Source organism: Sus scrofa, chromosome 3, assembly GCF_054392235.1.
Source record: "Sus scrofa isolate SSC_HxYL_T2T_F1_AM1 chromosome 3, Sscrofa_HxYL_maternal_Yorkshire_Landrace_v2.0, whole genome shotgun sequence".
In the NCBI taxonomy this organism is placed as follows: Eukaryota; Metazoa; Chordata; class Mammalia; order Artiodactyla; family Suidae; genus Sus; species Sus scrofa.
In genome coordinates this window covers 1,202,501-1,220,209 of record NC_139385.1, presented here as the reverse complement: position 1 = coordinate 1,220,209, position 17,709 = coordinate 1,202,501, and the positions used below count along the sequence as shown (strand labels likewise).

The 17,709-nt window shown below is 58.9% G+C and overlaps 1 long non-coding RNA gene across 1 annotated transcript in view; it reads left to right on the top strand.

Moving 5' to 3' along the window:
* The first annotated feature begins 1,435 nt into the window (after positions 1 to 1,435).
* Positions 1,436 to 17,709, top strand: part of LOC110259831 (uncharacterized) — a 51,505-nt gene continuing 35,231 nt past the window's right edge. The window contains exons 1-2 of the long non-coding RNA XR_014840031.1: positions 1,436 to 4,316; positions 4,926 to 5,069. This is a non-coding gene — a long non-coding RNA (uncharacterized LOC110259831). The remainder of the gene's footprint in view (positions 4,317 to 4,925; positions 5,070 to 17,709) is intronic.

Here is a 17,709-nt window from a genome sequence, read left to right as displayed (position 1 = left end):
CGGTCCCTTCCGCTGTGTGACCCCGCTCACGATCCCCCAGGACGTGCCCAGCTCCCCGCGTCCCTTCACACACACCCTGGGAATTCTCGGGGCCGAAGGGTCAAAGGACATGGACGCTGACCTTTCTCCAGTTCACGCTCCCAGGGGTGTCGCCCCTGTGAGGCTGAATGTCAGCAGGGCCACCCCCACGAGGGACCCGCGCAGGGCTGGGCCGCCTGAGCCAGCGGGCATCCCGCCTTTACCCTGGGGGGGCACAGCGGGGCTGGCAGCACTGGAGGCCCCCCGACGCCGCCCCTCGCTCCCAGGACACCCGGGGTCGTCTCCAGGATGTTGGGATTGTCCCAGGAGGACAGAGGGCAACCTGGCAGGGCTCCCGGCGCCCAGGCTGTGACCGCTTTACCCCAAACACAGACAGTAGATCCATGAAATTAACGGGGACAACTTCCGTCCATGAAAAGCCACAGACCAGTGAGGTCAGGTCCAAGTGCACCGAGTTGCCACACAAAGGGTCACGCACGGACTGGGTCACGTTCACGGCACTATGTGGTTCCGGGACCGGGTGTCCCTGTGGCATGGGGGGAGCCGTCCAGATGTGGAGGGCTATCCTGCTGTGGGGGTGGCCGTCCAGGCGTGGGGGGAGCCGTCCAGATGTGGGGGGCTGTCCTGCTGTGGGGGTGGCCGTCCAGGCGTGGGGGGAGCCGTCCAGGGGGGCAGTCCTGGTGTTGGGGGGGCCATCCTCTGCAAGCTGGGAAAGGGGCCTGGGCCCCGCACAGAGACATGCTGGAACCGGACCCAGGGCAGCGGCCGAGGGGAGGGAGCACCGCCTGCGTGGGGCGGGGGGGACTCACAGCCCAAGGAGGATGAGCTGCGACATCTCCCCTCTCGGGTGGGGTTTTGTCACTGGATGACCACTGTGGCCGTGGCCGTTCCCAGTGGGCTCACAGTCCGGTCCACACAGGTGGCAGCAGGTGGACGGGTCCTGGACGTGGAGGAACCAGTCCTGGCGACACTTTGCCCAGGAGGACGCCGCTGCCCCCAGGCGCCCCGTCTCAGCATCCCTTTGATGATGCGTTGCTGCCTCCGCTCGGCTGCCATAGCCAAACCTCAGCCGAGCCTAAACCACAGCTCCGGAGCTTCGAGAACCAGCGCAGGGTGTCGGCAGGGTTGGCTCCCCCCGAGGGCTGCCTGCCCCGCGTCCTCGCAGCCCAGCCGAGAGCGGGCGAGCTCGGGGTCTGTTCCCTGCTCGTAAGGCCACAGTCCTGCTGGCTCCAGTGGCACCTTTGTGACCTGTGTCACTTCAACAGCCTCCTGAAGGCCTGTCACCCAGATACAGTCCCAGTGGGGGCGAAGGCTTCAGCCTGACGGGGGCCGTTCAGCCGCAGCCGTGGGTTCTACCTGGTCCTGAGGCGTTTGAAGCCATTTAAGCAAGTCTGATGTATTTGGCGTGTGGTTTTAATTGAACGCTTAGAAGCAGCTGATTAAAGTTTATGATCAATATCTGAATATCTGGGACATGTTATTGGTTAATTTTTTTTAGTTAGAATTCATTAATTGTCGGAGTGTTTAAACATTTAGGGAAATATGCTTGATAGAGTCATCGGATTAGGGAATTAGTCGACACACAGCGAGCAGCGAGATTCAGGCCCCCGGGCAGAGCCCCTTGGGCAGGGGAGAGGCCCGACAGACAGACAGACAAGCAGACAGAGACCCCGCAGGAGGATGGGCCTGGGCAGCGCTCCTGGGAGAGGGGACGTCCCGGCCACGGTGGGGACACTTCCCCAACTAAAGGAGACCGGCAAGCGTGACTTTCTACAGCATCGGGGTGGGAGGCAGATCCCCACGGAGGATCCCGGAGTGAGACTGAGCTCCCCCCAAAACCGACGCCCAGTGGCAGCAGACAAATCACAGGGTTTGATGGAAGGACGGTTATGAGCTAGGATTTCACGTTCCAGGAAGTTGCGTTTCATGGGTTAAAGCAAAACGAACACCTGCCCGGTCCTGGGTGCTCAGGAAACGGGCCCCCCGTAAAGACCCGTCCTGTGGGCCAAACGGAGAGCCCACGGGGCTCCGGCTCCAGCGGCGGGGGGCGAGGTCGGTGCCAGCAGCGCCGTGTCTGGGTATCTGCAGGCCCGTCCACCGAGCCGAGGGAGGCATTCGTCCTCCCTCCGAACGTGAGCAGACCCGTGATGCCGGCGCCTGTGAAAGCGTCCGCGTGGGCGCTTCATCGATTTGGCCGTGTGGTCTGTGGAACGTGTCATCGGTGTGCACGGCGGGGCCCAGCCCCTCCCGCAGCAGTCTCGGGGGTGCCGGGAGGCCGCCGGCCCTGCTGCCCGCACCCGAGCCGCCTGCTCATCAGGGCTCACTCTGCCCGCCGCTGTCACCCAACGCCACGCGGCACGAGGCTTCCTTCCGCTTGCTCTTGTGCTTCCTGCGTCATCTGCCCATCCCGCCCCCCCTCCACGCAGTGTGTCTGATGGGTACCTGCGTCGCCCGTGTGAGATTCTGTGGCCTCAACACATCAAGATGCATTTTTCCATCCCCTGGCCACACGCCCTTTGGACCTGTTCCAGCGTTTTGCTACAAAAAGCAACAACGTGCTCAGATGGTCCCTGTGCGTTTTCTTGGGCTCCTGAGCAAACATGTCTTTAGAATTTAATGAGAAGGGGAGCCATGGGGTCAGGGCGTCTGCAAACACCCAGCTTTGCAAGACGAAGCCTCATTATTTTCCAAAGTGCCTGGAGCGATGTGCGTGTCCACCAGCAAGCCGTAGACCCGCGACGGCCGCAGGCTTCGCAGGCATTTCCTCGAGTCACTGGGAGTGAGCATTCGAGAGACGCTTGTTGCACCTACTACCGGTTCGTCTAGGGGTCGTGGCTCTTGCGCTGGTGAGATTGTATCCGACGCCCTCTCTTTGCTGGTTTGCACACGGAAGCATCTCCCCCCACTTGGCACTTTGCGTTTGCACCCTCTTTGTGCTACTTTTCGATAAACAAAGTTCTCGATGTCAACGTGCTTCCATTTATCCATCTCTCCTTTCATGGCCGGCGCTTTGGCGTCTGGTTTACGCAAATCTTCCCGCCCCCGCGGGGTCGCCGAGATAATCCCCACCCTGTCTCCTGCAAGTGATTTTTATTTATGGCGTGAGACAGAAATCCAATTTCATTTTTTCCACATGAACAACTAATTGTCTCGGCAGCATTTGTTAAATGGGCTCCTCCTCCCACGCGGTCTCCCGCCGCCCGCGCCGTCATCAATCAGGGGTCCCTGAACCCGTCGCTCCGCTGCTGGGCTTTGTCCCGTTTCCTCGGTCACCGCGTCTGTCCCAGGATGGATGCCAAACGGTCCGAGTGTCTGAAGGGCACGCACGGCACAGGCGGGGCCCGGGGGGGGACCTGAGGGGGCTTCTCCGTGCCCGCAATGACCTTGACGGTGGTTTCCTAAAAAGCGAGCCCTCCCGCCGCCTCCCGATCCCGAGTGGGGAGCGCATTGCCGGCAGAGCCTCTTCAGGGCGAGGAAGCTCCCTCCAGCCCTGGTTCCCCAGGAGTTTTTAGAAGATACATTCGTACCGAAACCTAACACGCGGAGTAAAGACGCACACGTCCTAGGGCGCCGCCCAGTGCATTCTCCGGTTTCCAACACTCAACACGAAACGCTTCCGAAACACCGGAAACCATCACGCCCCCGCCCCTCCGTGCGGTGGTCCCCACCCCCCGCTGGAGAGGACCGGCCCGTTTCCGGATTTGACGGAAACACAATCCGACAGCGCGTGTCCTTGGGGGCCTGACGTCTTCCCCCCAGCGTCGCGTCTGTGGCACCGCCCACCACGTTGCCACACGCGGGTCCCTCTGCCCGGCTTTTTACTGCGGAGACGAGAGACTTTCACAGTAAACACCTGCAGGCATCGCCTCCACCCTGCCATCGACGCCTTACTCTGTTTGGTCTCAAACGTGTGTCATTCCATCAGCCGGCTTCGTGCTCGGGGCGTCCGGGGCCCATGGCAGGTGTCGACACCCTTCTCCCCAGACGGCGCGGCCTCCCCCGTGGGAGCAGACGTCCCTCTGTGTCCACACTTGCCTTCTCCGTAAGTAAAGTTTACAAATGAACCTACACCTCCGAAGAGACCAGGGCACACGCTTGTGGACCCAACCCCCTCAGGACTACAGAGCTCGGCCATTGTTCCGGAAGCTTCTCTCCGTCCCTTCTAAGGCAGCCTCCACCTCCGCCCCGAGAGGCAGCAGCTCTCCCGGTCTCGCCCGCTTGGCTGGGGTACACCCGACACATCACGCCGCACGAGCGCGAGGTGCACACGCGGCCAGGTGAGGTCCGGGGCGGATTAGCGCGCCCGTCACCGCGTCGTGGGCACGAGGAGCTCCTGTCCCCCTGTGGTCACTACGTGAACGACGGGGTGGGCGGCTCATGACTTGACCCCACCCCCCGTCCGTGATGGGGGGCCCTAGGGTGGGGCTGGGCTTCGGGAAGAGGGCGGCGGGCGTTCTTGCTCGCGACTTTTGGAGACGAGTGTGTGTTTCTAGGGGGGACGCGGGGGACAGACACGCGAGTCAAGGGCACCCAGACCCGCTGCAGCTGATGCCAACCAACAGCGTTCAAAGTGGCTGGGCCCCTGTTCCCCTGTGGACAGCGGGTCTCTGGTCCCTCCAGGTGCCAGTGACCCTGGGTGTCATCCTCAGGTTACTGTCCCCACCAGCGCTGGCTCCGCAGGTCTCACTGGGTTTTCCTAAGCGCGGAGGTCACCGCCTCCTCGGCGCCGTGCGGACCCTGCGGTGGCCTCTTTGATTCCTGTGTCTCTTTAAATCACTCGCCCAGTTCTCCCCGGGTCAGGTGGCTCTGGTTAGGCTCAGGTTAACTAGTTTCCCCTGGCCTGAGTCTAGTTAAGGATTCCGGCCACGTCCCTCCCTCCCCCACAGGAAGCGGTTCCCGCCCAGCGCTCCACGCGACGGGCTGCGGGAGCTGCGGGAGCTCGCGGAGGTCAAGCCCGGCTGGGCCTGGGGACGGTCCGGAGTCGCCTCCGTCTTGATGGCTCCCTGCCCGCCAGGCGTCCCGGAGCTGCGGTAAGTGGGGATGTGTCTGTGTCGCGGCCTGTCCCCCTTTCGGGTTGGGGGTGTCCGGTGGGCTCCCCTGGTGATGGGTCTGAGAAGCCGTGTTGGTTGCAGGTGGTTTTGCCTTGGACCGTCGGGCAGCCGGGCGACTCCAGGCTCCTTCCAAGCCTTTCTGCCCAAGCGTTGCCTTTCTGCCCAGGTGTTGCCTTTCTGCCCGTTTCTAAATGGGGCGCTTTGCCTTCGCCTCAGTGACCTGGGCACCCTTTCTCTATCCCGGGTACGGCCTGGGGCAGACGCACGTGTGACAGAGCTCGGGGCCCGGGTTGCGGGCTTGCCTGCGGGTTTTTGTCCCGACGAGCACGAGTTTGCCCGTGTCTGACCGCGCGGCTCGCGCTCTCAGGCTTGGGCCTTGTGCTTCCCTGCAGACAGCTTTGCTCACCCAGACGCAAGGATGTTCTAGAAACCTGACAGCTCAGCTTTCGTGTTTGGAGACAGGCCCCGCCGCCCGTTAGTGTCAGGTGTGCTGTGAGGGGTTCCTGCCTTCTCAGGAGCATCCGGCTGGTCTGGAACCGTGGTCGAGAAGCCCAGCCTTTGCGGGCTGGCTGGCGGTTGTCCCGGCCGTGACTCAGGGGCCCCGCCCGTGGGGGAGGAGGCGGGGGGGCTCTTTCCAGGCTCAGCCCTGTTCCCTGGATCACTAATTCCACACCCTCTTCATTACCGCAGCTTCCTATTAAGTCTGGAAATAAGGCATCAGTGAACTTGGCTGAAGTTATTAAATCGAGTAGTTGGTAAATCAATTTCGATGAACCACGCTCGCGCTCAGATCTCCAGATACAGACAGGTGGCTTCCTGAGGTCTGCGTCTTTATCGTTGTTTTTCTGTCCTTTGTCTTACAAGGGGCACCTGCTCGACCTCGCACCACTGTCACCACATGACCTGGGGGTCATTTCGCACGCCTCGTTTGGCTTAAGAAAGTATTATCCCATTTAGCCCTCGCGGAGCTTTTCCTGTGAAAGGTGCCGCGCTGCGAGATGAGGCGATCGCATGGCTTTTCTCCTCGACTCTGGTGATGGGGTGAAATACACTGATTTTTTCTTTTTTTTAAGGTGCTGAACCAACTTTTCACTCCCGAGATAAGCCCCACTTGGTCATGATAGACTGTCCTTTTTAGACGCTGCTGCATTCAATTTGCAATTGCAATTTTTTTCTCAAAGGGATTTTTGAGTCTGTGTTAATGAGGCATATTCCAAAGCTTTTTGGCGTGTCTTTGGTTTTGTTTTCCGAGTAGCAGTGTCAGAATTCCCGTCGTGGCTCAGGGGTTAACAAATCCGACGAGGAACCATGAGGTTGCGGGTTCGATCCCTGGCCTCACTCAGTGGGTTAAGGATCTGGCGTTGCTGTGAGCTGTGGTGCAGGTCAAAGACGAGGCTCAGATCCCGCGTGGCTGTGGCTGTGGTGCAGGCCGGCGGCTGCAGCTCCGATTGGACCCCTAGCCTGGGAACCTCCATGTACCGTGAGTGCGGCCCTAAAAAGACAAAAGACCAAAAAAAAAAAAAAAACACAAAAAAACAGAGTAACAGCGTCTTCTAATCTGACTGGTACGAGTCCTCCTCTTTTTGCTCCTGAAAGTGAGTGGACCGTGGACCCGGGGCTGCTGCACCCATAAATACCAGGTGGAAGGACCAGGGAACCCTCCAGGCCTGGCGTTTTATCTTTGCCATGTCTTTGAGTTTGAATTTCATTTTGTTAATGGACATTGGACCTCCCAGTATATTTTTTCCTTGAATGCGCTTTGGTGTTTTGCACTTTTCGGGGAATATGCTCTAAGATACAGAATTTACAAGGACAGACTTGTCCGCAGTGTTTGGGTTCCGTAGAGGCTACAGCAGTGTCCCTTCTCCACTCAGGATGTTGGTAACGTCTCCTCCGGCCCCTCCTCCTTCACCGGCTGACGAGCTTTTCATTTTATTGCCTTTTTCCAAGAGCCAGGTTTGGGTTTCATTGATTTTTCTCTGTTGTGCTTCTCTTTTCACTTTCCCTCATTTCTGCTCCTTTGTAAAAAATAGTCTGCTTCCTGCTGCTGGCTTGGGTTTACCTGTTTTTCGAGTTTTATATGCATCCTATCAAACAGGAGCCACATGTTTGTAATGGAAGCCGGAGGAATTCTCAAGCTGGCTCAGGGCAGACTCTGTAACGATGGGAAGAGACCTCCCAAGGGCCCCTGGGCTCCGGGGAGCCCAGACGTGGAAGGGGGCTCGGGGCTCCCCAAGGAAGGGGGCTTCGCCCTCGATGGTGGCAAAGTGTGTGGATTCCCTGCATGAGTGCTGGCCCATGGCCCCTGGGGAGGTGGGCAACCCTCTGGGCCGCAGACCAGCTGGAGCCAGGCTGGGACACGTGGTGTCTCCCTGGGCGGGTGGCAAGAAGTTCAGGTGAGATGGGGCCGACGTGGGGGGGGGGCACACAGACGCGGCCGACGTGGAGCGGCTGCTGGGGCCTGGCGCCCTGCTGGGGCCCCCTCTCCCCCCGACCTTCTTCCCCGTGTCCTGCCGGACGCTCCCTCGGGGCAGAAAGCCGGGGAGCTACCAGGACCCGACGGAGGAGGGAGAAAATGAGAGATGTCAGAGAAAATCTGGGCCCTGGGACTGTTGGGACGTTAGAATTTCACCATCTCTCATTCACGCAGCGAGTGTGACATCTAGAAAGACTGACGATAGATGGGGAGGCAACAGAAACGGGATTTGTACCTGGATGATGGTCTCAAGCTGCCCCGCGGGGTAACTTTTGACTGATAAGCATTTTATCACTCACTTAGGCCTTTGCAAGTCCTGAGTCCAAGAGGAAATCACAAACTGGGCTTCAGTTCTGTAAGGGGGAAGAGGGTTCCGTCGTGGCTCAGCAGAAGCCAATCTCACTAGTGTCCACGAGGTCGCAGGTTCGATCCCTGGCCTCGCCCGGTGGGTGAAGGACCCGGCGTTGCCATGAGCTGTGGGGTAGGTCGCAGACGAGGCTCGGATCTGATGTTGCTGTGGCTGTGGTGTCGGCCAGCAGCTGTAGCTTCGATTATATCCCTAGCCTGGGAAGCTCCCTATGCTGCGAGTGCAGCCCTAAAAAGAGAAACAAAAGAAAAAGAAGAAGACAAATTTAAATAAATTAATTAATTAAATAAAGCTGACTCTGGGGAAACCAATATTAACACACTGAGGGCAGGTTGAATGTGCGTTTTAATCAGCCATCTGGGAGTTCCCGCTGTGGCGCAGCAGGTTAAGGACCCAGCATTGCCACAGCTGCAGCTCGGATTCGCTCCCTGGCTCGGGAACGCCCATGTGCCCCGAGTGCAACCGAATGAAACAGACACGCCATCCATCAGATGACGCGGATGCCTGCTGAGGTTTGCAAATCCTCCTGACGGTGGGGGGAGCCTAACGGAAGGTGAGTGACCCATGTTCCTGACAGGTGTGTCAGGGGGACGTGACAGGTGAATTCACGGCGGGTGTCCCCACACCCCAGCAGCACGGCGTCACCCGAGAACTTGCTAGAAGGTAGACGCCTCGGGCCCAACGCAGATGCTCCGAATCAGAGGTGCCGGAGGAGGCGCCCAAGGCGGCTTCGACCCCAGGAGGTTCTGATTGAGATGCTGGGAGGCCTCCCTGTGAAGCGAAGGGGTTTGGGGCTGAGCCTGCAGACCAGGAGGCCGTCCTGGGAATCGGGAAATGGAACGGGAGCCGGCGTCGGAGGCACCGGCCACTCCGCGGGCTGGAGGCGGCTCTGATGCAGCCGGGGGTGGGCCCGGGACCCCAGCCTGACGCCCGGCCGCGGGAAGGGCTGCGCCTCCGACGCCCGGCCGGAGAGGACTTGGTCGCAAGCTCAGCCCTGGGGGCGTTGTTTTTTAAGGCCCCGGGGATGTGTGGCGTTGGCCAGCCCTGGTGGGGGTTGAGGACTTGAATTTACACTCTGCACGCGCCCCCAGTGGCGAGGTAACAAGGACCGTTCCAAGTGGACTGGAGCGTCCCAGGTCCCTCCTGAGGCAAACGCTGGTTCCCTCTGAAGAAACGCATCCCCACGCCGGCCTCAGAATTCCCATATCAATGCCAAACATTTGTATATAAAATGCATGTAGTATATTTTAAAATCCAAAATGTGCAGGGATCACCCCAAATAACAAACAGAACTAGGTCCATAAAGACCTAGCAAAAGCAGGTGTTCCCGTCGTGGCGCAGCGGTTAACGAATCCGACTAGGAACCATGAGGTGGCAAGTTCGATCCCTGGCCTTGCTCCGTGGGTTAAGGATCTGGTGTTGCCCTGAGCTGTGGTGTAAGTCACAGATGCGGCTTGGATCCCACGTGGCTGTGGCTGTGGTGCAGGCCGGGGGCTACAACTCCGATTCGACCCCTAGCCTGGGACCCTCCATATGCCGTGGGAGCGGCCCTAGAAAAGGCAAAAAGACCAAAAAAAAAAAATCTAGCAAAAGCAGAAGATAAAACAGACATGTATGGAGTTCCTGCTGTGGTGCCACCAAGTCAGCAGTGTCTTGAGAGCAGTGGGACGCAGGTTCAATCCCCGACCGGGCACAACGGGTTCGGGATTCGGCACCGCTGCAGCTGTGGCTTAGGTCGCCGCTGTGGCGCGGATGTGACCCCTGGCCCGGGAGCTCCATACCCCACGGAGGAAAAAGAAAAAAAATAAATTAAAACCCAGACATGTTCAATATGTTTGAAGACCCCACACAGGAAAATGAAAGCATGTCAGTAATAGAGACTAAAACAACTGAGAAAAGGACCATAAAGCAGAACAAATATAATCACGAAAAATTTTTAATCATTGGAAAAATGAAACTACTAAACACAGCTGAAGAGAGAATTAGAAAATGGTGAACTAAAAATAGACCCGAGGGGAACACACGGGATGCGGCGCCGCCGGAGGCTGAGCAGAGGGAAACACAGCTGGAGGAAGACGCGGGGCCGGGAAGCTGCCCCAGGGGAGCCCCGGGATGTCCCAGGTCAGGAGGCGGGACAGCCCGGGGGGCAGGCCCTGCACCTGTCTCATCTCTGCCGCAGAGACACCCCAGGGGACAGCCGAGAATGTCCCCGGCCCGATGGCAGCGCCGACGTCCAGAACCGGGAAGCCCAGATGCGCCGGGGCAGCGGGAGGAGGAAGCCTTTCCCAGATGCATCGCCGTGAATCGGCAGGTCCCCACGACAGGGGCTCTGAACCCCCCTCCAGAGGACAGGCAGCTCAGCTTCCCTGTGGCCAGAAGCGAGGTGTGACCTCCTCCAGGAAGGGAGGGGGGCAAAGGACAGCAGGAGGAAACCGGCTCCCGGGAGAGGCAGTGTTACGGAGAAGAGAGGAAAGGGTAGAGCCCACGGGACTCTCTCAAAAATGAAGAGAAAAACGGCTCCAGGAGGAGAAGCGGTGGGAACATAGCAGATCCGTACAGACGCCTGGAAACAGATGCAGACACGTCCAAGTCACACGGGTGGAGATGCCACCGAGGACACCACAACATCCACGCTGCAGGGTTAGAAAGACGGACCTGGGAGTTCCTCCGAGGCTCAGCAACGATCAAGCCCAGCTGGGAACCAGGAGGTTGCGAGTTCGATCCGCGGCCCTGCTCCGTGGGGCACGGATCCCGCGTTGCTGTGGCCGTCGTGTAGGCCGGCAGCTGCAGGTCCAATTCGACGCCTAGCCTGGGAACTTCCACGTGCTACAGGTGCAGCCCTTAAAAAAAAAAAAGAAAAAGATCTGAGCATCCCTGCCGTGGGGCAGGGGGTTAAGAATCCAGCTGTGCGGGAGTTCCCGTCGTGGCGCAGTGGTTGGCGAATCCGACTAGGATCCATGAGGTTGCGGGTTCGGTCCCTGCCCTTGCTCAGTGGGTTAAGGATCCGGCGTTGCCGTGAGTTGTGGTGTAGGTTGCAGACTCGGCTCGGATCCCGCGTTGCTGTGGCTCTGGCGTAGGCCGGCGGCTACAGCTCCGATTGGACCCCTAGCCTGGGAACCTCCATGTGCCGCGGGAGCGGCCCAAAGAAATGACACACACACACACACAAAAAGAATCCAGCTGCGGGAGTTCCCGCTGTGGTACAGCGGGATCGGCGGCATCTGGGGAGCACTGGGATTCAGGTTCAGTGCCGCCCAGCACAGTGGGTTAAGGATCTGGTAGTGTGGCAGCTGCGGCATAGAGGACGAGAGCAGCGTGGATCTGCTCCCCGGTCTGGGAACTCCGTGTGCCAGGAAGGGGCCGAAACAGACAGGAAAACAGGGAATCTGACGGCAGCGGCTCAGGTCACTGGGGAGGCCGGGGTTCGATCCCTGGCCTGGCACAGTGGACCCGGCGTAGGTCGAAGCTGTGGCTTGGATTCAATCCCTGGGCCAGGAAATTCCACAGGCCATGGGCGTGGCCATGAAAGACAGACAGACAGACAGACGCAGTGATAGCGTGTGGGCTGGTGGGGTGGTTGTTCCCGGGTCGTGCTTTCAGCGGTTCTGGAAGAGGTTCTAGGTTTCAGAGGCTCAGAGAAGGACGAAGTGTGGACTCGTTTTCTATTTTGTTCAATTAGGCGCCTTTTCAAGAATTGCCACTGAAAGAGCACATCTTACTGGGCAAACCAGGAGCAATTTTAGGAAAGGGAGTGACGTGGGGGAGGCCCTGCGAATTCAAAGACCGGAAAGAGAGGAAAACCACAGAAAAATGTGACAAAGAGGGAAGCGGGACGTGAAATAAAAATGGGAGAAATCAATCAATGTCTCCCCGTGAGGGCGCCCTTCCAAGTAGCACCCAGGGCTGCGCCAGCAACACAGACCGACACACAATCTGGTGACAGCCTGTTGAGAAGAGGCGTTCCCGGGGGCTCCGTGGGGCACGGATCTGGCGTCGTCCCTGCCGTGGCGAGAGGGCATCTGCATGCTGGGGCAGGGACAGACATAAACCAATCAATAAAACCAATCCTCAAACGTCACCGCAAAGGCAGGTCGAAGGGCAAAGTGGGAAATGCTGGTTCGAATCAAAACGCAAGAAGCATCGTGAGGGGCAGAGCCACTGTGGGTGATAAAGGTTTGCTTGGACACAATCGTCACCCGCTGAGGCCGGTACCAAACCCACGTCTGCCGCTCGCTGCTCAAAAGGACAATGCTCAGGTGGCAGGTGTTGGTGGGAAAGGCGGCATGGCTTTTACCGGGGAGCTCCCCGGAGATGACGGACTGGTCCCAAGGGGGTCCCCAAGTGTCCGGGGAGACCAAGGCCGTGAAGGCTGTGGGGTGGCTCGTGCACCGTCCCGGATGGGTTGGCATCAAGCCGAAGCTGGTGTCGCCCATCTCCAGGTTTCAGGTGGTCTGGGGTCTCCGTGCTCGTGCTCATCCGTTCTCACCCAGGGGGTCTGCTTTCGGCAGAGGCCCCTGGACTGCGTGGCAGCCTCCTTCCCCGTCTTTCAGGGGCTGGAGGTCGGCTCCAGGTTCCCAGCCCAGCAGCCAGTCCTTCTCGCTGCCTCCCCGTTTCCTTATCATTCGCTCGCGAGCCGGGTCTTCGGAGGCTCGGGGAGGCTGGGTCACGGAAGCTTTTCTGCAAACGATGGGCAGGCAGCGGATAGAGTCGGGGAGGGGTCGACCCCTTTCCTTGACGCCACTCGGTCCTGGGGAGGGACGTTTTGGACAGAGGGGTTAATCATGACTCTGAGGTGGGGTCCGTTTGAGGGGCTCTGTCCTCGCAGCCCAGAGTGAGGCCGAACTGCCGTTCGTGCGACTTCCGTTTATAAAGAAAACAAACCGCCGACCTAGACGAGATAAGTGACACACCCACCAGCACGCCGCGAGCTTGTAGGAGCGGACGGAACAAACAGGTGCACGTCAGTAGGACCTGGAAGATTCGAACACGAGCAGGAATGCATCTGATCTACAGGGTGTTTGTGGGAGGCTGCGTGCGATGCCTGGAGAGTCCCCTTCCTCTCTAAGTCACAGGGAACACGAGAAAGTTGGCAACACGTTAGGTCGCACGTCCGGTCTCAGCAGACCGAGGGTTGGAAGCGCAGAAAGAAGCGTCTCTGATACGGCAGCAGCGCCCTGGAAATCAACCACGACAAAGGAGACGAACCCCGGGAACCTTCATCCGGAAATTTAAAACCATACTTCTAATGATTTGCAAGTGGAAAAGCCCTGAAGCGGAAATTTGGAGATGCTCAGTCAGAGCTTCTGCTGGGGTGCCGGCGGGATCCCCAGCCTGGCTTCGTGGGTGAAGGACCGGTGTTGCCCTGAGCTGTGGGGTCGGTCGCAGACGCAGCTCGGACCCCGCGTGGCTGTGGCTGTGGTGCAGGCCGGCGGCTGTAGCTCCGATTGGACCCCTCGCCTGGGAACCTCCATAGGCCACGGGCGCGGCCCGAGAAAAGATAAAAATAAAGAAAGAAATAAAAAGATGGAAACCGGAGCTCCCACTGTGGTGCAATAGGTTAAGGATCTGGCATTGCTGCAGCTGCAGTAGGTGTGGCCAAAAAATAAAAATAAAACAGAATTGTAAAATAAAAAGATGGAAGCCACCCATAAAACTATTAGGCTTGGGAAAGAGATACGACTGCAGAGTCTGGGGAGATTTAGAAGTTAATAAGGGAATGTTATGAACCTATTTTGCTGCTACATTTAAAACCACGGATGAAAGAGACAAGTTCCCAGGAAAATACAAATCACCGACATAGATGCAGAAGCTCCCACCTGAACTGTGCTAGAATAACAGCCAAAATTGAATCAATAGTTCAGAAATCTCATAATATAAAAACGAGGCTCAGCCTGTCTTATGGGCAAGTTCTGGCAAAAGAGTCAAGGCACAAGAGATTCCGGTTGTTGCTTCAAAGTCTTCCAGAAGAGAGAGCAGGGGGGATCCCTCCCCGGCTTTGCAAGGACCAGGACAGCTTCACAAGGAAGACGAAGGCAGATGAAGATGGCGAGAGAAAGGAAACTTCGGTCTCTAGGGAACATATATACAAAGTCCTGGAAAGAATTTTGGCAAAGCGTCTGGCGTCATTAAGCAATATATCCCACGTTGTCACCGAAGTTGGTCTATCCCCGTGGTGAAAGGTGCTTTCCCCTTAGAAGATGCATTTGTGCCTTTCTCCACGGTGACAGGATAAAAGGGAAAAATCGTTGCCCAACACAGTAGGTGAAGGACGATCATTTAAAAGGCGAAGTGGCATCCGTCCGTGACACAGATGCCTAGACACGTGAAACGTAAGATTTCTTTTCAGAGAAAACCTCCGTTATGCGGCGAGCATCGGACGTACAAGTAGGAACTGGAGACGCTGATTCTAGAATGTGCACGGGAGAGCCCAGGGTGGTCCAGAGTCACATGGTCTTGCAGGTGTGGGTGACGGGAGCTGAGCCGCCGGGCTGCGAGTCAGTGGCGAGGCTGGCTGTGGGTCAGACCTCATCCCCGGACCCAGGGGCAGGAGGGAGTGGGCTGCACGAGACCCCCCGCATCGGCCTGACCGGGGGCACAGGGGCTTCTGCAAATCAGCGGGAGACGTGGGCCGATGTCCGCCAATGGTGCGGGCCCGCTGGCTTCCCCACGGTGCGGGGGCGACGGGGCGGGAATGGTATTTAATGCAGACCTCACACTTGACAGGGACCAAGGCACGGGTCCCCGAGAAGTGAGCCGGTCCATCCGGCTGCAACAGCAAGAACCCCTGTCTATGCTGAGGCAACGCAGAGAAAGTGGGAACAGAGGTGACACCTGGAGGAGGCGTTTGCCACACCTGCTCCCACACGTAAGTGACAGGGTTAGCATCCTGAGGGAGGAATTTCTAAAATCAAAAAAAAAAAAAAAAAAAAAAAAGCAACACCAACCCAACAGAGAAGTGGCCAAAGGCATGAAGAAGCTTTTTCACAGAAGAGACAGCAGGACCGGCCGGTGACGTCCCATCCCAGCATCGGGGACCCAGCCAAGACCTCGCAGGTGCAGCTTGTACACAGCGGTGACCAGAGCCATGAAGCCCGATGCTCCCGCGCGGCGGCAGGGATGCGGGTGGGCAGACGCGAGTGCGCCGGAGGGAGCGTGGGCTGCACGGGCTGCTCTGAAAGTTCATTGCCAACTCCCAGCCGTGCTGGTGACATCATAGCCTTTGGCCCGGCCGTTCCGCTCCCAGGTCTGAAGCTGAGAGACGCTGTTGCTCTGGCTCCAGGAATCCTGGCAAGAGGCGGAGAGGACGGAGCAGCCATTCACAAGGGCAGAGCAGCAGGAAGACCTTCCTGTCCAGCAGCAGAACGCGAAGAGAGCGCGCATGAATGCACGTTCGCACGGGAGCTCCCCTCGTGGCTCTGACGAGCATCCAGAGGACGCAGGTTCCACCCCTGGCCTCGCTCTGTGGGTTAAGGATCCAGCGCTGCTGTGGCCGTGGTGCAGGCCGGCAGCGACAGCTCCGATTCGACCCCTAGCCTGGGACCCTCCATATGCCATGGGTGCAGCCCTTAAAAAAAAAAAAAAAAAAAAAAAAAAAGACCAAAAAAAAAGAGATACACACACACACACACGCATGCAGAGTCATACGATGGACCCCAACCCAGAAGCCAAGGTGCGTGAAATACACACCTCAAGAGATGAATCTTAAAACTGGGATAAAAATGCAAGTTGTGAAAGAATCGATGGGTTAAGACCATTTTTGTCTACAAATTACATCAAATAACCACGGTATTTGTGGATGTATCCATAAGCCGTCCAACCGTAAGTGAGGCCACGGCAACGAGGACAAATTTCGCTCGCCCCGTGGTGCCCTGCGGTGGCCAGGGGACGGGAGGAGGGGCTGGTCACAGAGGCACCAGGTCCCCAGCTGTTTGTTCTGCTCTAAATTGTGAATTACAAACACGCGGCGATGTTATCGTGTGTGTACCACGCGGTTTTAACTGAAAAAGGAAACAGATCCTGGAACTCACAAGAGCCCCGTAAGGTGGCCAATTAAAAAAAATGCGTGACCTGGATTCTGGTGCCAGCATCCCAGCTGTGCAGTAAATGGGGAGTAACTGTTTATCCAACCCCGGTTTATCTCTCACGTCGATGACAACCAAAAAGTCCCAAGAGGATGAGAGGCAACGTCTGAGTTGCGTGAGGACGTCTGAGGTCGAACTTGAACCCTGGCCTGAGTCAGGGCCGCGTGTTGGCCCAGGCTGGGCCCCCCTCCACGCGGCTGCACCGAGTCAGGCCCGGCAGGGGGGTGGGTAGAGGTGAAGCCTGATGAGGTGGGGAGGGCAGGGGGCCGGCGGGTGTAGGGAAGTCCTGGGCTCGTGCACGCATGGCCCACGCGAGCCGGGCAGAGTCTCCAAGACCTGAGCCAGCACCGAGTCCGAGTCCTGATGTGGGCCGGACAGAGCCCGCCGCTTGGGAAAGGCTTTGGAGCCGATCCGGGTCTGGCCGCCACGTGCAGAAGCAGAGGGAACCGCGCGGTCTGGCCGACCGGGTCACTGGCCCGCCGGGGTATCCGCCGGGACCCTGGGCAGGTGTCTAGGACACAGCCAGATGTCCTCTCTGCACCAAAGACGACGAGCAGAAACCGATCCCGCGCTCCGGCTGGACTTCTGCGCCTTGGCCCCCGCACCCCACCGTCTGCTGGCCGGCTGGCCCCACGCAGGCAGAGCAGGGTGGGAGCCACAGCCACAGCCCCCTCCCCTCGCACGACCTCTCAGGGTAGCAGGCGGCCCTCCTGGGGACACTGGCTCCTCGGTGCATCAGTTGCCACTGTGCTGGGAAGCGGCTGCCAGGTGCAGCTGGCTGTGGGGGAGTGAAATCAATGCCAGGCTGACTCGAGTCCATCTGCTGCTCTCGTCGCTGGCCGTGGCCACAGCCGCAGCCCCACCAACCGCGCGCCTCCCCAGGAAGACTCTCTGGTTGGTCTAAGCTGTAAACACTCGCTGCCACCGGGCTGAGATGAACACGTTGTGGGCAACGACCTACCTGTGTCCCCGCAGCTGAGGCTGGAGTGCCAACCGCAGGGCCTGTGAGGCGTCCTGATTGAGAAGCAGGCTCTTTGCAGGTGGAATGAGCGAGGTGAGGGCTCCGGGGCGGGCCCTGACCCGTACGGCCAGGGTCCTTACCAGAAGGGGACATTGGGACGCAGGGCGATGACAGCTGAGATGGGGCCGTGGCACACTTGCCCGCCAAGGAGTCAGCAGCAGAGGGAGGGGCCCGAGGCAGACCCTGGGGCCACCACGGGGGCGGCCTCCTCCGGGGTCTGTATCGGATCGTCTGGTGGCTCCGAGAACGGATCCTGGGCGGGCCCGTGGCCCCAAACGCCCCGAGGTCGCCGTTGGTTCACGTCTGCCCAGGTGTCCTTTTCTCTGTTCAAACACGAGGTTCAGATCCAGCTGAAGCTCAGGGCTGGTTTTCTCTCGCTGCTGTGACAAGTGACCACGGGTCAGGTCAGAAGTCCGGGCCAGGCCTGGCTGGGCTCCACCACGGTGTCCGTTTCCTAGTCCCTCCGGCTTCTCGAGGTGCCCCTGTTCCCGGCTGGTGGCCTCCACCTTCGCGGCCAGTGGGAGTGGCTGGGGGGAGGGCACCTTCCCAGGAGAGCAGACAGCCCCCCCAGAGGCATGCACACCCCACGGCTGCAGCTCTGTGGGCAGATGAGTGTCCCAGTAGCAACAGGACACAGTTTAGCCGACCTGTCCCCCAGAACCAGGCTCCTGTCC